The sequence below is a fragment of the Canis lupus genome, chromosome 16, assembly GCF_011100685.1.
Source record: "Canis lupus familiaris isolate Mischka breed German Shepherd chromosome 16, alternate assembly UU_Cfam_GSD_1.0, whole genome shotgun sequence".
Lineage (NCBI taxonomy): Eukaryota > Metazoa > Chordata > Mammalia > Carnivora > Canidae > Canis > Canis lupus.
In genome coordinates, this window is record NC_049237.1 from 13082853 (window position 1) to 13104480 (window position 21628).

Genomic DNA, 21628 nt, shown 5'->3' on the forward strand with positions numbered 1-21628 from the left:
CTCACATATTACCTGCCCTGGCCCTGGACTCAACTATTTCTCTGAGGAACTCTGGTTCCTTATGATCCTTGGAAACCAGGATCAGAGAACAAGATATGAAATTGGCTAAAATTTCTGACAATTTCAAGTTGATGAAAATTCAGAGTAACTGGAATTCACATGCTTATGGGAATTGGTACAATCAGCTTGGCAAACAATCTGGCATTAGCTAGTAAAGTTGTAGGTGTTGCATTCCATGAACTGGTAACTCCACTGGAAAAACTCTTGCCCATGTGCAACAGGAGTCTGCACAGCTTTGTTCAGAATGGCACAAAACTGAAATAACCCAAATGCCCATCAGTGGGAAAAAAGGTAAATAAAGTGTGGTATATTCACAAAATGAAATACTCTAAAGCAATGGAAATGAACTTACAGCTACATACATGAACATGAATGAATCTCAGACACATTGTATTGCATAAAAATGAATACATGCAGCATGATTCCATTTTGTAGGGATGCACAAGTGATAAGATGATAAAACTAGGAAGAAAGGGGAATGATAACTATGAAATCCAGGATAGTAGTTACAGGTAGGGGATGGGATGCAGTGAGCTTGGTAATACCATCTTTCTTAGGCTGCCAGATGGGTTAGTGGACTCTCATTTTACTTAGGCAGGCATATCTATGTATGAAATATTGCATAATGGAGGGAGGTGGATCTGGAGGTAGAAAAAAAAAAGAAGAGATAGAAGAAGAAAGACAGTGAAGGGTGGAGGGAAGGAAAGAAAAACAAGCATTCCTGTACATAGTGTCTTCAGATATAGTCGGTGGTAATTCAGATTCTGACATCAAATATCTGCTTGGCTTTGGATGAATCACTACACTTCCAAGCCTCAGTTTTCACACCAGTAAAATGGGAAAAATGTACTTTGCCCTGTGTACTTATCAATGTTATTGTGAGGACAGAATGAAATGTTTGTACCTGTAAAACAGTACTTCAAAGAAGTAGCACTGTGTTCTAAAATATTAAAAAAAATAATAATAATACCTCAAATTATCTTGCTTCCTAATGCCAGGAACCCAGTGTATTTCAATATTTATGTATTAGTTCATATTCAAGGGCTGTTTAGTTTACATCCTGCTGACTTCTTGCTCAACTAACATAAGGAGGAAAGCAGATATTACACTTAATGCCTTTCGAGAAGGCTGGTTTGCTCTGACAAAATTCATAGAAGAGCAGTATAACCAGAACAATTCTGAGGTATCAGGCTGCAGGACTTGAGAGAGGTCGTCACTTGGGAAAGGCAATGTTGATGGGCTGTGCGGTGCTCAGAGGAGATAGCATGTGTGAGGGGGCTGGCAACAGGGCCTTTCTGAAAGAACACAGTGGTCATCAATTTCAGGTAAGGGCTCATATATGCCAGGCTCTGCGCTGCTTCATCTTTCTGACCATTTCATCCTCATAACAACTCTATGAGATATGTCATGTTATCTACAGATAAGAATAATAGGGCCTTGAGAATTGAAGTAAATGACCCACGGTCACCAAGTGAGTGACAGGAACAGATGTCTTCTCAGGGCTATGTCCCACCATGGTCCACACTCAATATCTACCCCATATGTCTGTTGACTGGCATCTCAGAGGTCTTAACATCTCACATGTGTAAATGATTGGCTGATACTACCGCTCATCGTCCGCCAACCTCACAGATAAATCTAGATATTGTGTATATGTGTGTGTATATATAAATATATATTTCAAATTTCAGCTTTGCTGCTAGTACATTACTGGGAACCTCTTGGAATACTAAATGGCTTGAATTATTTGTGTGAGAAAGGATCTTCCTACTATAGTAGAAGAATTCCAAAATGAAAAGAAAAAAAAAAAGACATGAAAGATCACCAAATATGTCTAATTTAAGGATTCGGTCCCTATACTGTGATTTTTCTCTTTGTCCCTGTTCTTTGCTTACAATAATCATCACTGCATTTTGACTGCACTTTCAAGTAGGCTGCTTCCTCAGCCTCTGACTTCTCTGATTACTGGCTCTTGATCTTTTGCTTTTTTTAAAAAAAGTATTTATTCATGAGATAGAGAGGCAAAGACATAGACAGAGGGAAAAGCAGGCTTCTCACAGTGAGCCTGATGCAGGACTTGATCCCCAAACCTGGGATCATGCTCTGAGCCGAAGGCAGATGGCCTACCGCTGAGCTACCCAAGCATCCCTTGATCTCTTGCTTTTTAAAACTTTTGTTCTATTAATAAACTTCATTAATGGATCACTTTTTAGATATTCTAGTATTCAGTACAATTGTACCCTTTAATTTCTGAAATAAAACCTATTTTGGAAGAGTGTATTTTTATAGCTATGCTGTTAGAATTGTTACTTTATGGTTTTTTTTTTTTTTTTTTTGAGAGGCTGGTTTTCAGTTTTGAATGATTCTTGGCACTGTTTTGGTCCTGGGTTATTCTAACCTTCTAAGATAAATTGGGAAAATTCCTTTTTTCCTGATACTTTGGGAAAATGGAAATGTCATAGATAATACCTGCACTCTGAATGTTTCCTGGAGTTCTTTTGGTAAATCATACTAACTCGGGGACTTTCCAGAAGGTAGACATTTTTACATGCTTTCTACTCTCTCAACTCCACATCCCACCCCTGGCACTACTCGGTTTATGTACATTTTTCTCTTCTTTAGCCACTTTTGGTAATTTGTATTTTTTATATAGTCATCTATTTCATCTAGATTCTCCAGTTTATGGTAAAATTTTATATAGTGCTCTCACAAATTTCAAATATCTTTTTGTTTTCTATACTAATAGTCCTTTCCTTATTCAAGTTGCCATCATTTCTCTTTGACTGCAGTGCTTCCTGACTAGTCTCCCATATCCATTTTAACCACCCTCTATGTGTGTCTTTTATCATTTCCCGCTATACCTATCAATGGGCCAAAAGAGCTATAAGACCTTAAGTGACAAGTGACATTCACCAGAGAAGGCTATTTAAGTAGTGAAACATGTATAGTGTCTTCTTAGTCGGTCTGTTCCTAATCTCAGCTGTGAGCTATGGGACAGAGTCATGTGCCATTCTTAGGTATGCAGGGTTGTCACCGTATATATTGTCTCTATCTCTCCTCTGTAACTGTATGTTTACACACACCTATCCTTCACAGTTCCCTGCTCTACCCAGCCTAGCTACATTTATCCTATACACTCTGTCTACATAGCTCACCTCTGTTACTGGGGAAGGTAATTCCTGTGTATGTTATCCTGGATTCCCAGCATTATAGGAACAGCTGCAGCACCTGATGACCAAATGGGGATCTATTAATGCTACAGGTTCAACTATGTAGCCACCTTACACTAAACATATCACTAAAGAAATTCCAATTCAGTTCTGCTCAGCCTCACCCTGAAGGGAGGTAGAAAAGTATACCAAGTTAATGTGCATTAGTCTTTACCCCTTTCAAATCTACCCCAAAATCCACTAAGCATATACATCTGGAATTTCAAGTCTCACCCTGCCCCTCTTCACACATGTACTTTTCTTCCTTTCCCTCTTAACCTCATTCATCATACATTTTCTGTTTATAGCTCTGGGACACCTAGACTCTAACACACAAATCAGCTTTTTCCCAAGCTCTAACTAGAACTGTGTTTCTCATTTACTCTTGGGCAGTATCCATCCTTATCTACTGAAGTTAGGAGTTGAATTATCACCAAAATAAAAGAAAAAGAAAGACAAAAGAAGAGATTTTTGTTATTACAGCACAAATTATTTTTTTAATCCACAACAGAGGATTTATATTCATCAAAAATATGTGCTTCTTTCAGCAAACAAGGTTATGTATGAAGTCATCAGTTCTGTAAAAGGCGAGGAAGAAAACAACTAGTTCAAAGAGAGCATTTTTCCCTCCTTTTTGGTATGCAATGTCACATACTGAACAATTTGTATCAAATCAATTCAATGGTAGAATGTGGTGCAATACATGAGCATGACTTGTAGTCAGGAGTCTTTGGGTCTACTCCCACGATTTATTATAGTAGCTATGTGACCTTGGGATAAATTGCTTAAAACTATAATCTGAGTCATTTGTCTGTAAATTTAAGATGTTATTTAACTATGTGACCTTTAAAATTATGGCCTTTCTGTGGAGAGTGAAACTTCCCTTAAGCCAGAGTCTTTAAAGGGGGGCTAGAGTGCTCCCAGATCAATCTCCTCCCGGCCCTAGATCCATGAAGAAACAAATTCAAATCCCCAGTTGAAGCCTTTAGATTTGTTAAAATTAAATACATTCAAATATAATAAGAAATTAACATGAATGCTAATGAATGAAAGTCAGGGGAAAACAAGAACAACACATTGAGGTTCTTGGGAATTTATAGATATTGAAATTATCAAATAGTATAAAATAATTATGGGTCAAGTGTTTTAAGAAATTAAAGATTCTACAAAAAAAAAGAAATTAAAGATGGAATAATAACTGGAAAAGGGTCAAAATACAAATCTAATAAAAATACCAGGCACATTTGAAAAAAAAACATTTATAAATAACATATAATTATTAAAACTAATAGCTTAGTGGATGAGTTAAACAGCGGACTATATGCAGCTGAAGAGAGTTAAATCTGAAAGAAATACTCAGGCTATACTACATAGAGACAAGGCAGTCTATATATTATAATATATATAATTTGACTTCCAGAAGGGGGAGATAGAAAAAAGGCAATATTTGAACATAGAAAGGCTAAGATCTTCCCCAGATTGACAAAAGGACATGAATCCACAGATAGAGGAAACAAGAGTCCAAATAGATAAATAAAAGGAAAGTCACACCCAGATGTATGATCGTAAAACCGAAGAATAGCAAAGACAAAGAGCAGATCTTAAAAATAGGCAGAGGGAAAAAAAAAGTAAATAATTTACAAAGGAGGACAAGTAGGTATCAGTTTCTCAGTAGCAACAATGGAAACCAGAACACAGTGGAATATCTTCAGCGTTCTGAAGAGAAAATGATGGTCAAGTTAGATTCATGGATTTAGCAAAACTATTTTTCAAGGACAAAGGCAGTAAAGACACTTTCAGATAAAGATAGATTGCATTTGCAACCAAGAAACCTTATGTAAAGGTATTTTTAAAGAATGTTCTTTTTGACGTCTGGGTGACACAGTCAGTTAAGTATCTGACTCTTGGTTTTGGCTGAGATCATGATCTCAGGGTCCGGAGATCAGCTCCATGTTCAGCATGGGGTCTGCTTAAGGCTCTCTTTCCATATTCTTCTGCCCGTCCCCCCTGCTCTCTCTCAAATAATAAATCCTTAAAAAGAGAGAGAGAGAGAGAGAATGTACCTTAAAAAGAAAAATGGTTCTAGAAACAAGTTCAGGATAATACCCTTGGAAGAAAACATAGGGGTAAGTTTCCATGATCTTGGATTTCAGGATGGTTTCTTAGATACAGCACAAAGAGCACAAGCAACAAACAAACAAACAAAAATACTGGACTTTAAAATTGAAGATTTTTGTGCTTCAAAGGACATGATCAAAAATTGAAAGAACCCAAAAAAAAAAAAAAAAAGAGGGAAAGAACCTACAGAATGGAAGCTATTATTTGTAAATCATATAAATCTTGTGTCTAGTATTCAGAATTTAGAAATTATACAATTCAGCAATGAAAAGACAACCCAGTTAAAAAATGGAGACAAAGAATTGAATAGACATTTTCCAAAAATGATACACAAATGGCCAACAAACACGTGAAAAGATGTTCAACATCATTAGTCATTAGAGAAATGCAGATCAAAACTGCAGTGAGATGCCCACTTCGTGCTTAGTGGGATGGCTATAATTTTTTTTAATGGAAAATAACAAGTGTTGGGAAGAAGGTAGAGAAATTAGAACCCTTGCACATTGCTTGTGGGAATTTTAAATGGTGCAGCTGCTATGGAAAAAAATTTGCTGGTTCCTTCAAAAGTTAAACATAGCATTACCCTATGAAACAGCAAATTCACTTCTAGTTATATCCTCCCCTAAATTGAAAACAGGTATTCAAGCAGATACTTGTACACAAATGTTCATAGTGGTACTATTCACAATAACCACATTATGCTGAGTGAAAGAAGCCAGGTACAGAAGGTCACATATTGTATGATTCCATTCGAAATATCCAGAATAGGCAGATCCAAAGATACAGAAGATTACTGGTTGCCATTGGCTGGGGAGAGGAAGGAATGCAAAGTGACTGCTTAATTGGCATGGAGTTTCCTTTTGGGGTAATAAAAATGTTCTGGAACCAGATAGAAGTGATGGTTGTACAACATCATATATGTACTGTCACCGAATTATATGCATTTAAATGGCTAACATTGTGAATTTTAAGTTATGAATTTTGCCAAATACAAAAAAGTTCAAGGGAGCCTGTGTGGCTCAGCCATTTAAGCATCCAGCTCTGGATTTCAGATCAGGTCATGATCTCAGAGTTGTGCCCTGCATCAGGCTCTACATGGGGCATGGAGCATACTTAAGATTCTCTCTTCCTCTCCCGCTGCCCCTGCCCCCTATGCTGCCCACATTCATACACTCTCTCTCTCTCCCCCTTCCCTAAGAAAGAAAAAAAAATTTTTTCACAGATGCATAGAAATTAAAAAACATGTAGGTAAATCCAGACATTGTACAATATAAGTGATAATGATAATAATGTATCATTTGTGTGGTTCTGAAAATGAGTGTTAAAGTAGTAGACAACAACAAACATGTGAGTTGAGAAAAAAGTAATCAGAGCATTAATGTCCTCACAAGACCCTATGAGAGTCATTCACTCTCAAGTGCTTTTGACCGTGATTGACAGTAATGAATGTTTTATAGTCACCCAGTGTACACACATATGTATCTGACTGAAACAAAAATTTCACAAAATAGTCCTTCCCTAACTATATATGTTGTACACTATTTTCTAATCTAGTTAATTTCATTTTTAAAAATGCTAATTGTGTCCCATTAAGTTGACTCCATCAACCACTAATGGATTGTAACATGCTACTTTAAAACACAACAAAACAAACTGGTATCAAGAATATGATGGCACCCAAGTAAAGATGTGGGCGAGAAAAAAAAATAGAGAAAAAAGTCTTGAGTTGTTCATTATCTACTCTGATACTGGGTCGGGAAGCATATGCAAGTGGTGAATTGGCAGTATTTTCCACAATCTTGAAGATGTCATCATGTTCCAGTATGGTAATCTCCATGGGGCAAAAGTATATTTCTACTAATGCACTGGAAATATTTTGAACAATTCTGAATTTGTATAACATTCTGTAAATTGTCAAGATAAAGTTCTCTGGAGTATTCAATATGGATGCAGCTAATAGAATTTTTTTTTAAGATTTTTTTAAGATTTTATTTATTCATTCATGAGAGACAGAGCGAGAGCGAGAGAGAGAGGCAGAGACAGGCAATCTGTGATTCACTCTAACAAGTCTATACAAAACCTTGAGTGCTCTCTCTCTCTCTCTCACACACACACACACACACACACACACACACACACACACACAACTGTATTGCATTAAGATGAAGGAAATTTGGGGCGGCCCGGGTGGCTCAGCGGTTTAGCGCCACCTTCAGCCCAGGGCTTGATCCTGGAGACCCGGGAAAGAGTCCCAGGTCTGGCTCCCTGCATGGAGCCTGCTTCTCCCTCTGCCTTTGTCTCTGCCTCTCTCTCTCTCTGTCTCTCATGAATAAATAAATAAAATCTTAAAAAAAAAAAAAAGATGAAGGAAATTTAACATCGACCCTTATGAAACATTCACAACATTGGCATTAATCTATTTTAAAGTAGGAAGTGACTTTCATCACTGATGATTTATTGGGCATACTATATATTTTCAGACATGATTTTTTATTTATAAGACATTTATGACTTTTTTAAAATTAAGTTTTGATTTGGTGTGGTGTATTTTAGTTACTGCAACTTCAGAAGCTTTACCAGGTTAAGAAAGGGGATTATGCTGGTCTGAGCCTGTACCAGTAAATATGTCCATATTCCATGGTAGCTAAATGGCTCCTGTTTAAATTCTTGTTCCAGCTGCTGCAAAATACCTTAAGGAACAATGTTTGGTAAGGTATGTTTACACAAGAGATACAAATGTCTGTTTTTCCACCATAGCTTTTTGTTCATGTTAGCTTATCATTGAAACTGTCCATGCTCTCAAGTGAGATGTGACTAAGAGATTTGGTATCTTTAGTCCACCGCTGTCTGGAAGATTTGTACTGGATGAAAGAGTAGAAAAGACACTCTCCACTTCAGCCATTCTGCACTATTTTCAGGTGCCTAAAAGCCTTTTGATGATCTTGCTTACTGGGTTTTTAACATTGTATGCGTGCCTGTGTGTGTGTAGAAAATTTCAAACGTAAACAGAATAGTGTAATGAGCCCCACTTACTCATCACTCAACTTCAACTATGAATATCCTACCATTCTTGTTTTATTTATACCACCCACTCCCCAGCCCCTCCATTTGATTATTATTATTTTTTAGAGTTTTTATGGTAAAATTTACATACACTGAAATGCACAATTAATTCAACAGTTTTGACAACTAGACACACCTGTGCACCTGTGCCCTTACCAGAGTTCCATCTCTTGAAAGAGTCTTCCTTCATCCCCAGGTAACTCCTCAAGTCCCCCAAAAGCATCCAGTGCTTTTTCTCACCTTAGGTGGGTTTTGCTTATTCTAGAGCTTCATATAAGTGGAAACATACAGTATTTCTAAACCCTTTTGTGTCTGGCTTCTTTTCTCAGCATTAAGTTTGTGAGATTCAGTCATTTCATTGCAGGGATCAGTACACTAATGCATCCTTTTTATTGCTGAGTGGTAAAATAATATCACAACTTGTTTGCCCATCCTCATGTTGATGGACATTTGGGTTGTTTTCAGTTTGGGGCTATTTTGAGTACTTATTAAGGATATATTCCCACTTATCTTGGACAGTGACCTAGATCTACAGCTGCTGGACTATAAGGTAGGTATATGTTTAACTTTATAAGAGACTATTCCACCCTGTACCACACTTTTACACTCCCATCAGCAGTATATATGAGTTCTAATTGCTCTGCCTCCTCATCAACACTTGGGATTTGTCAGTCTTAAATTTTAGCTACTCAGGTAGCTGGGTGGCTCAGTGGTTTAGCACCGCCTTCAGCCCAGGGTCAAGTCCCACATCGGGCTCCCTGCATGGAGCCTGCTTCTTCCTCTACCTGTGTCTCTGCCTCTCTCTCTCTCTCTCTCTCATGAATAAACAAAATCTAAAAAAAAATTTTTTTAGCTACTCTAGTGGATGTAAAGTAGTATCTCAATTTAGTGTTAATTTGCATTTCTGTAATGACTAAAGATATTGAGCGTGTTTTCATGAGCTTATCCCTTTGGCCTAATGTATTTTTCACACGTGGTTCCCTTGTCCAGAACACTTACTATCTACCACCCTTTTCTAGTTAGCTACTTACACCTTATCTAGTCCTCACCTTATTGAAAGGAATCCTTCCTCCCAAAAAGTTAGGAGTTGAGGAAATCAGCCTGAAAGCTCTATGAGAAACAGTTTTCCAGAATCAGCATCAGCCACTGTCTTTTCGCAGTGCCCTTGAACCTTAAGGCAGGGAAGACTCTTTTCCTTTACCCTCCTCCAATTCCCAATTTTGGAAATACAAACAGCCCAAGTCGTAGTTGCTCATTCATTTTGATGTTACCGGGTACAGGAGCTCGTAGGGCTGGAACTCCTGTGGAGACAGGGGCATACCATAAAATCTAAAAGGGAGTACCACGTGGAAATCTTCTTGAAGAACAGTAAGCACCTCAGCTTCAGTATTTCCCTTTGAAGGGATAATCCTGTGGCTTTCAAGCCTGTAGAGAAATAGGGTGATTACAGTTTACAGCATGAGAAAGAAATATTTCTGGACACCTGGGTGGCTCCGTGGTTGAGCTTCTGCCTTTGGCTCAGGTGGTAGTCCTGGGATCGAGTCCCACAGCGGGCTCTCTGAAGGGAGCCTGCTTCTCCCTCTGCCTATGTTTCTGTGTCTCTCATGAATAAATAAATAAAATATAAACATAAACATAATAAAACAATAAAATGTAAACAACCTAATAATATATAGAAGTATATAATTTCTTTGGAATATAGACTCTTAAGTTACCATTGACTAGAAAAGCATCGCATTCTCTTGCTGTGCTCTGTAAAGCTTCTACCTTGACCTGCTCCCAATGTCTGCTGAGAAGATAAGCAAACAATGTTCTCAGGCTTCCTTTAGTCTGACCACCAGGGATTGCCTGGGGGTCAAGGAGGATCCTGTGTGGGAAGAGAGTAGGACTGCTATCAGAAGGGTTATAGTTTATGCTTCGCCTATCTTTCCACCCTCCATTGCTGGCCTTTTGGTTTCCTCCCATTAAAAAGAAGCGTTAGTAGTGTGTTTATAAACAGTTATGCCTCTGAGTAGGTGCTTTTGGCACACCATTTATATCCCCTGGTCACTCAGCATCCCTATGCATGCTGATAAGCTTTCTGCTGCCAATACCTGCATCCCTTAGCTCTCCCCACAGGAGCATTCTTGGTGCCCGGCGGGCTGGAAGTGCCAGGGAGCTGACATCCCTGGGAACAGCCTCAAACTCATGACAGGTGGGAGCTAGTGGCTAAGCCCTCCATCTTTCTTATCCTTTGGGTGAGACAACTCTCGGGTCTGCTCTACACCACTTCCCAGAGTAGCACAGTGGAAATGAGCCCAAGTTCCCCACAGCTATAACATACTCATAAATTCATCTACCGGCTTCCTTCCCTTCCCTGGCTCACTGTCCCCTCCCCCACCAATGTTTCCTGAGATAGTCTTCCAAATAAACTCCTAGCCTTGGTTCTAGTCTCAGGGCCTGTTCTGGAGAAACCCAATGTAGGCTAGCTTAATAATACCAAGCAAACTCACTAATAAAATATTGGTATAAACATATTGTTAGTAAAGCTTCTAATACTTTAAATGGTTCAGATCCAGCATTCCTAAAGACCTAGAATTCATTTCATTAAATTTACCTTGCATTATCTCCAAAATGTTATTGTTTGAGAATTCTTCTGAGGTAAAGATCTAGTTTAAGGAGTAATCTCAAGGGATCCCTGGGTGGCGCAGCGGTTTGGCGCCTGCCTTTGGCCCAGGGCGTGATCCTGGAGACCCGGGATCGAATCCCATATCAGGCTCCCGATGCATGGAGCCTGCTTCTCCCTCTGCCTGTGTCTCTGCCTCCCTCTCTCTCTCTCTCTCTCTATCATAAGTAAATAAATAAAAATTTAAAAAAAAAAAAAAAAAAGGAGTAATCTCAAAACCAGGGATGTGTATCTCACATATCTGAGTTTAGATGAAGAGTCAGCAACTTGATTTTTCAAAGCCAATTGGTATAATGTATACTATTGTTTCCCAGCATATTAAAATACTTCTGTGTATAATAAAAGATATCCTCAACATGTTGATATTTTGATTTTACTCACTTTAGCCCATTTTTTGGAAACAAAAATGGGAAGGAAGTGTAATTTTGCTGAAGAAAGATCGCTGATGCTGGTGTATAGGTGTGCATGTATATGGACCCAGGAGTCCTCAGCATCCCTTGCCCCCCACATACCCACCTAAAATATTTTGGCAAGCTTGGGTTTATGGATGTGTCATGAGTTAAGTTTAGTAAATAACTCCACATAACATTTTTATAGGTCAAGAAAACACAAGAGTAGCACAAAATTGAAACTGTGTCAGAGTTTCATGGCACAAGGTATTAGATATCTTCTGGCACCAAATATGCTTTGCTTCATTATCCATTAAAATATTTCATCTTAAATCCCAATTCCAAATCCATAAATTCAGGCCTAAGCTTAGTGCCATATCTCCTCCTCAAAATAATTATCTTCCAAATGCTTTAATACTAATTTCACTGATGCCTTCTAGTGCCATACGCTTATCTCATGATGCCTTTAGAGAAATTATTGATATCAGCATAACACAGTGCAATGAAACCTACTGGTCCGATCACAGATTATTTAATTCTCCATCTTTTTTGCTAATAAATTAAGAATGAAAGACTGTACAGTTTTTCCTAACCAATATCCTTATAAACATAACCCCGTTCTTGCCCTCCCTCCACACCATGTTTTCTTCCTGAGGAAACCGGGTCTAGATTTAACAAACATCTGCAGTGATACTGTGTTTCATTGTGCTTCATAGATACTTCATTTTTTACAAATAGAAGGTTTGTGGCAACCCCTCAAACAAGTTTATCAGCACATTTTCCCAATGTTTGTTCATTTTGGGGTCTCTGGCCCACATTTTTATAATCCTTTGCAATATTTCAAACTTTTTCATTATTATATTTGAATTGCTGCAGTCTCATGATAAAACTAACAGAGGAGTCGCTTCTCGTGGGTGAGCAAAGAAAGTGGTTTCTTGAGATGGAATTTGCTTCTGATGAAGATGCTGTGAAGACTGTTGAAATGACAACCAGATTTAGAATATTACATAAACTTTGATAAAGCAGTGGCAGAATTACAGAGGCTTGACTCCAATTTTGAAAGAAAAGTTCTGTGGTGGGTAAAATCATATCGAACAGCATCCCATGCTACAGAGAAATCATTTGTAAAAGGAAGAGGTCATTGATATGGTAGAAATTATTTTGAGAAATTACCACAGCCTCCCCAACCTCCAGCAAGCACCATTCTGATCATTGAGCTGCCATCAACACTGAGAGGCAAGACCCTCCACCATCAAAAAGATAACTCACTGAAAACTCAGATGATCGGTAGCACTTTTTATCAATAAAGTGTTTTTAATTAAAGTATGTACTTTTTTTAGACAATGCTATTACATACACTTAATAGGGGTAAGCATAACTTATATGCACTAGGAAACCAAAAAATTCATTTAACTCACAGTATTGCAATATTCCCTTTATTGTGATGGTCTGGAACTGAATCCACAATATCTCTGAGATATGCCTGTATTCTGATTATTCTTTGATTCTCCCCAGATCAGTTCTGTTTCCCTCTGCTGTGTTCTTTGCCCTGGGAAGCTGACCTCAATGGACTATGTCACTGCCTAGCAAGTAGGAGTCACCAGCAGGAGGTCAGAATGTGGGAGGAGAGAGATGCCAGGGCATTTATTCCCTCCCACCCACTCTACTTCACTGTGTTTTTCTCTATGGCCTTATCACCAAACTACAGCTACCATCTGAGAGTCCCTCTGACTTTAGCTCTTAACTGGGCTCTGATAACAGGGTGGTCTCTCCCCACTGTTCAGGCTGAGGATTGCAACCGCTCCCCACTGATGGTAGTCTCTGGTTCCTCCCTCCTGGGCTCCTCTAACCCTACACATATCTCTGTAAATAGTTCCTTTATTAAACAGCCTCTACATGGGGCGCCTGGGTGGCTCAGTCATTTAAGCGTCTGCCTTCTGATGGGGTCATGACCCCAGGGTCTTGAGATGGAGCCCCACTTCGGGCTCCCTGCTCAATGGGGAGTTGGCTTCTACCTCTCCCTCCCTTTGCCCTTCCAACACCTGCTCATGCTCACATGCTTTCTCTCCCTCTTTCTCTTGTGTGTGTGCAGCTGTCTCCCTCTCTCAAATAAACCTTTACAAAAAAAACTTTACAAACAAAGCTGAGTGTACACTCTGTTACTTGCTGAGTCCCTGACTGATATAGCCTACAACCTTCAAGTTTTGGGCAGTCCATGACACAGTGATAGATATAGGAATTACAGATTCCTCTGAGCCTGGAATCAAGTAAGTACCTATGCACATAGAGACATAACATTTCCCTGGAGCACTCACAATACTCAGCAGGAAACACCATGTCAGAAATGAGAAAAAAGAAAAATATTAGCATTTGTCTGAAGGATACCATGCCATTTGATCTAGAAGCCCAAATGAAAGTATTATATCTGTATCTCTAAGTGTCAAGAATGGTATTTTCTGGGAACTGAAACAACTTTAGAAAACCTGGCTGTGAAATTATTGATATATACATCAGTCAACTATTGCAACAAAAACTCTGTTTGTTAAAGTTTGTTAAAACTTTCCCCAAAACCCAGTACCTTAAAATAACAATCACTCAATATCACATAGCTGCAGGTCAGCTGAGTGGCTGCTCTGTGTGTCTTCCCCCTCCTTGGACAATCACTCAATCTCACATAGCTGCAGGTCAGCTGGGAAGCTGCTCTGTGTCTTCCCCCTCCTTGGACAATCTTCGCCTTCCTTGGACAATCATTCAATCTCACGTAGCTGCAGGTCAGCTGGGCAAATGCCCTGTGTGTCTTCCCCCTCCTTAGACCAGTGCCTAGTCAAGACATGCTCTTCTCATGGTGATGACACAAGTACAGGAGGGTGAGCCCAACCACCCAAGCACATTTCAAACCCCTGTTGGTGTCCCATCTGCCAAAGAAAGTCACATGGCCAAAGTGAAGTAAAGGAGTGGGAGAAGGATATTTCTTTCATGGAGATAAAAGAGGAAAAGAGTAAATATTGTTTACAGTAACTTACCACAGTGGATAAGCTACAGAAGGGTCATTCAAGGGCAGGCCACAGGTTGTTCAATTAAAAGGAGGACTTTTTTTTTTTTTTTTCAGTTTTCCTCTCAATACAGATGAACTAGAGTGACTTAAAACTGCCAGGCTAGGGGTCCCTGGGTGGCTCAGTCAGTTAAGCATCTGCCTTTGGCTCAGGTCATGATCCTGGGTCTTGGGATGGAGGCCCACACTGGGCTCTCCACTCAGCAGAAAGTCTGCTTCTCCCTTTGCCTCTTTCCCTCCCCCTGCTTGTATATTCTTTCTCTTAAATAAGTAAATACATACATACATACATACATACATACATACATACATACATACCAGGCTAAGTTTCTCAGTGTCCAGGAACAGTTTCTTGATACAGAGATGATATTGCTCCCAGTAATAGAGGTATTCTGATGTTTTAGATGTTACGCAAATGCTATAAAGATTCCATTATCTGTTCATGACTAAACTGGGATTGCCAGAATCAGACCAGATCTAGCCTTGTCCATTTATTTTGCCCTGCAAAGTTCAGATCCCCAAAGAATTACTCTCATGCTGAATCCTGACCATGGAATCAGCCTGTGAGTAATTCCACTGTCTAGATATCCAAAAACTAAGATCCAGACCACTTATTCCAAGTGGTACTCAAAACCAATAATCCTTTATCTGCATAGGGTTTCCTCAATTAATAACTGATTTGTACTTTAAGGTTTATTCAATTTGGAAGGGGTTAAAGGTCAAGAGTTCAATAGTTTTCACGAATTTGGTACACACAGGTTCTTTCTTGCCCAAGAAGGGGAAGAAATGTTTCTCTTGTGTAACAAAAGCCCTTAATTATCTTGGTCATCTTTGGGAAAGAAAGAATTGTTTAAAATGGTGAATAGCAAAGACGATAGCTAGAAGATCAACCAGAAATCTCCATTATGCTCCAAGCAGTGTGTAAACCCAATGAGTGTCCATAAATGGTGGATTGATTTTAAAAAGAAAAAAAAAAAAAAAAACATTAGCTTGGGAGTCTAGGTCTCAAGTGGCAGTAGAAGAATTGAGAGCAGGAGATACCAGTATGGCCTGCCATCATGACAACCTCTCCCCTTCCAACCCTGATGGTGGTACCAGGACTGAATTTAAGAATAAATTAGTTTGACTAGATGAAGAAGAAGGAAAATGTCCTGGGAGATAGACAAAGAGTGTGAGTAAAGTTTTGGAGTTATGAACGAACGTGCATGTGTAGGGCTAGCGAGAAGACCACCTTGATTCAAATGCGGAAGTGATCACAAATTAGGTGAGATAGAGACGGTAGTCCCAGCATCTTCTTAGGCCTAGGGAGTTAAATGGTATGTGACAGATGTTAGAAGCTTGTCGGAATGTCTTGGTGGGAAGATTTTTAAGTACAAACCTCTTCAGTTGTCACAACAGGCTGGTTTTCATTGTGACTCTTGGCCAGCTTTTGACTTGGAGATAGTAATGATCAAGGCAGATGAAAGTGGAGATGACTCATGTATATTTTGACTCCTTTACAAATTTGATTTTAGCCTGAATCATAGAAGGAGTCTGTAGCCTTTTCCCATGGTTTTTGTTGGCAGCAGCTGTGCGTTCCCATGGGAACATACATACTTACCTACTCAAACCTTCCTCTTACTCTCTCAGTTCTGTTCACTTGGATGTTTCATCTTTTCTATGGAGCATTTTCACATATAAGCTTAGAGCACAGTCTATTTTATTTTTCTTCTACAACTGAGGATTCATCCTGGATTTTTCAAATACATAAAACTCCAGATATAACTCCAAACAAAAGATGATTAAAGGAGATATTTGGATAATCCATGGTATGATAACATTACATTGAATACCATCTGCTGTAAATACTTCAGCCTTCTGCAGTGTCCAGATGAAGGAAATGTGTCAGGCTGTGCTTCTTCAGTGGTTAACTCTGGAAAGTTTTTGATAAACTTTCATCCAAAATAGGAAGAACCTACCTCCTATAGGTTGAAGAAAGTTGCTGTCTGTAACATTGCTGGGGTAACATTGCCCTTTTTATCTGGAGGAATCATAATGGATCATAATGGCGAAGCAGCAAACACTCACCCCCAAAATTCTGCACTGAACTCTTTACTCATATAGGAGATCCTAGTTTCTATGTTGCTTTATTCCTTTGCCAAATGCTAATGGCCTGAAATCCAAAATAGATGAAGCTAATTAATAGCAGTTACATATTTTCAAGAAGCTTTGAATTTGGTTATTGCAGATTTTCTAAGACATTGCTTTCTTTAGTTTATACAAAACAGCATTTGCTGAGCAAGCTTCTAGACCAAGTGCTGGTGATTCAGACATGAGTAACGCTTCCTCCAGAGTGTTTCAGGTAAGATAGATATGCACAAAATAAGCTGTAATAAAATGTAATAAGTCCTTTAACAGAGGTGTACAAGTTTTATGAGAGCATAGAAGGAAATATAATTGATTCTGTGGCTGCAGGGAGCCCTTCCCAGAGTAGAAGGCACTTGGGCAAGTCCTGAAAGAGAGGCAGGAGCTCCCTAAGTGGAGTGCAAGCATTCAAGGTAGAGAACACAATATCTAAAAGCACTGATACATCAAAGTGCGGTGCTAGCTCTTATTTCTTTTTATTCCAGATAAGACAAGTCAGGAATCCAGAGAGAGACAGGTGTCTGGGAGGCTGCTCTCCCCAAGTGCAGACTTCTTAGCTCAGAGCTGCCACAGGTGGAAATTTCAGGACTGCAGAATCAGGCTGGTTAAATTATGAGGGTAGGACTTCCTGGGGAGCAACATACTTGCAGACATGTTCATGGAAATGAGACAGTAGACTCAGAATAACTGCAGGCTTTCCAGACTATCAGGAAACATGATTTCTGGAGGAGGAGCCATGTCCTTCTAGAGGGACACTAAGAGAAACAACCTTAAAGTTTTAGGAAATGAAAGTCCCAGCCTCCTTTCTCTAATCCCAAGAACGCTTCTTTGTCATTTTCCTGACCTTGTGCTTTTCACTTTATCAAAATATGAGTTCATTCCCTGCATCAGTTTCTTACAGCTACCATAACAAATCAGCACAAACCTGGTGGTTTAGAACAACAGAAATTTATTCTCTCCCAGTTCAGTAGGCCAGAAGTCTGAAATCAAGGTGACAGTAGGAGACACTGAGGAACACTGTTCTGTGCCTCTTTCTCTTCACTCTTGGTAGTTGCCAGCAATCCTTGGCTTTTATAGATGCCACACACCAATCTCTGCCTCCAAATTCACATTGTTCTCTGTGACCTTATGTGTCCCAGATATTCCTCTCCTTTCTATTGTAAGGATGTCAGTCGTTAGATTTGGGGCCCACCCTAAACCCAGGATCTCATCTCAAGATCCTTAATTACATCTGCCAAGTTCCTGTTTTCAAACAAGATCACATTTATAGTTTCTGGGAGTTAGAATATATCTCTTAGGGGCACGATATTCAACCCCCTGTGCCCACCCTTCCATTGCCCACATCTGGTGGCTTCATGCTATGAATGTCTTCTGAGCATTGGTAAGTGGGCTATTTGATGTTGTTCAGAAAGCAGACTCAGGCAGAAATACACAGTATCTTAATTCTCATGGGCCAGGAGTAAGACAAAAGTCCAGAATATCCAGCTCCAGGTCTCAAGGGTTTTCTTAGTGGAATCATTGACCAGAGGCTCATGAAAGATATGAGCTCTACCTGCAAAAGTAGTTACGACATTTTTACTAGAGGAAGGTGGAACTACTTCAAATACAACTTTCTTTTTACAATCCCTCTGGTTGTGATATACTCAGCCTCTTGTAAACTAGAACAAATTATTTACAACTCTAACAGCTAAATGGATGTTGGGGCCTGACTCCTTAATCAGTGACAATAGAGTTCACCAGAGTCAAGAAACCCAGAGAGGAAGTCCAGCTCACAGCATTTATGGAGGGTAAAGGGGTTAACCTATTGTTTCCTGCTAAGTCTCAGATCAGTTTTTGCAGAGCAACACTTTCAAGACTTGTCAAGTAAGGCAACCTCTGCTTTATTTTTCCCACAAATCTTTTTTCTCTCCCTTTGCTTATAAACAGATTCTCAAGAATCTGGGAATTTAGGATGATTTTCCCAAGAAAAGCTCATTTCTTAACTAATTATAATATCTTTCTGGAGCAAAAATGACACATTGGGGTTGTAAATAAAGCATACTCAACCTTGGTTAAATCTAATTTCCCCGACTCCATACCCACACCCAAGCAGCATATCATGGCTGAGAAACACTCAATCATGCTGACCACTCTGCTAAGGCTGGTTGGGTCTTTGGTGCTTCTTGGCCATTCTTCTCTATTTCTCTCATCTATTCCCAATCCTAAATGACTATCTTACATCTCTTCTCTCCTCAATCTCCAACAAATTCTCCTCAGTCCTCAAATGTTAGCTGATTTCCTTGCTTCTGTGACAAATACTACAATTCAAAAGAGAATTTCCACACACTCCACCACTGATCCATATCTATGGCCCTACCCTCTGCCTTCCCTGTTACTATTGATAAATATCTGTGCTCCTAAGGGAGCTATGTCTAGTTGTGCACAGATTCCATTCCCTCCCGTGTACCAGGGATATCACTTCTGTGACTGTCTCTTTCCTGCACTATCAGTTTTTCCCTCTTGCCTGGATCAACAAACAAACATGCTGCAACATTTCCCATCTTAAACGTGCACACACACACACACACACACACACACACTCCCCTCTCTTTTGACCCCCAAATCTCCCTGTAGCTATTGTACAATTTCTCTACAACAAAACTATTTTAAAAAGTTGTCTACACAGGCTGTCTCTGATTTCTCTTTTCTGTTGAACTCACTCCTTATCTCAAGCCACAGCTCCAAAATTGATCCTCTCAAGGTCACCAGTGACCTCCAAATTGCTAAATCCAGTGGTCCATCCTTTATCCTCACTTCCTTGAGCTTTCTACAGCATTTGATAGTTACTCTCTTCCAACTGCTAGGAGCACTCGCTGAACTTGGCTTCTGGGACTCCACTCTCTCTTTCAGGAGCCTCTCTTGTCCCCTTGGCTGCTTCCTTCTCATTTCCTCAACCTCTAAATGATGGAATGTTGTAGAGCTTTGGTGATGAGTCACCTTCTCTCTCTAACCTCACTCACTCTTGGGGAGATGCTACATCATCTTATCCTGTGGGGGCCCCACCCATATCCTTCAAGACCTCTGCACACGGAGGGCTTCTTACTGGGAGTGCACTTCTGACCTTCTGCCCAGGGGACTTCTATTGGCCCCAGCCAGTACTGGACTCTCCTGTGGAGAACCTGGAAATGCTTGAGAGTTAATGCCCCTCAAAGCAAGCCTGCAATCAAAGATAGATGACAATTTGGTGGATAAATGACCTAGTTTTCTGATCCCTCAGGATACCTTGAGGCCTAGTCTATACTCTTTTCCAGAATTCTACAATGGAAATAAATTTCAGTTGCCAATGGGATTAACTTACTTGATAATGCACATTTTATTGACTTCCTTCCTCTTCCAGTGTCACTTTTCTCCTCTGCTGGTAATTCCTGGACTCTCCTCCCAAATAAACTGGTTGCACTTAAATTCTTGTCAAGTCTGCTTCTAGGGGAACCCAGATGAAGACAAATACTATTTATATGCCAATAACTCCTACATTTGTATCTCTCATCCAAACATCCCCCAAATTCTGAAATCATATATCCCATGGCCTTCCCTGACAGCTCTGTATGGAGATCTAGTCTCCATTTCAAACCTAATGTGACCATTGGTAGAGCTTCCGATTCATCCTCCAAACTGTATTTCTCCAGTTGAGTGTTGACTCCACTCTTTTCTTTCACACTCATGTGTTGTATCACCCAACAACAAAAAAATCTGTTGGCTTTATCCTCAACAGATGTACAAAATCCTACTTTCCTCATCTACCTCTTAGGCTCTCACTCAAGCTACCTTGCCTAGATTATTTTTTTAAGACTTTATTTATTTATTCATGAGAGAGACAGAGAAAGAGAGGCAGAGACACAGGCAGAGGGAGAAGCAGGCTCCCTGCAGGGAGCCTGACGTGGGGTCTCCAGGATCACACCCTGAGCTGAAGGTGGCGCTAAACTGCTGAGCCACCGGAGCTGCCCCCTTGCCTAGATTATTGAGATCATTTCCCAACTGTTCCCTCTCTTTATCTCTTGCTCCATTAAAGTCTATTTTCCTGACAGCAGCCACAAGGATCCTTCTAAACCAAATCATATCATCTCTCTCCTTTGCTCAAAACTTGTCAATGATTTTGTCTCAGAGCCAAAACCAAAGTCCATAGTATGGCAAATAAAGTCCCATATGGTCCGCTGCCCGTATTAACTTCTGATCTCATCTCCCAACACTCTCTTGTTTATTCTTTCTGTTGTAGGATCATTAGCAATGCTTTCTCCTTAATACACTAAATAAGCATGCTAGACCTAGGGCCTTTGTACTTTCTCCAGCAACCTAGAACATTCTTTGTTTTTGTTTTTAGAACATTCTTATTTCAAATATCTACATGGTTTGCCTGTTCATTCTTTTAAAGTCCTTACTGAAATGTCATCTTATTTAGAAGGACTTTGTTGGGCATGAGCCTGCATGTCCTCTGATTATTCCCTTGCCTGACTCTGCTTTCTACTATGAGCTGATTTCCTCAGACTCCTACGTCAGCTAGCTTCTGGGTTCAGCCAGTGGGAGTGCCAACAAAAGACTGGAGAGTGGGAGGAGGGAAGGGGGGCAGGGGGTATTTTGTCCTATCTCAGGCTGCATCTCCAGGCAGCAGTGAATCTGCCCTATGGGTCTTGTTCCTCTTGAACTAGCTTCTTGCTTCTGACAGGCAACTCTAGCCTCTGGGATCTGATAACACCATATATTTCCTTTGTTCCTCCAGCTGAGGAATGCTAAGGGCTTCCAGCCATTGCTGATTTCCAGATTTCTTTAATGTTAATTATTTAGCACCTCAGGTCTTCCAGTATCCAATTCTTTCCAACAAATCCCTTTCTTTTTATTCTTCAGATCTATTTCCGCTATATTCACTGGATTCTGACTGAAACCTATATCAGTTTCAGTCCCAGAAGGAAATTTG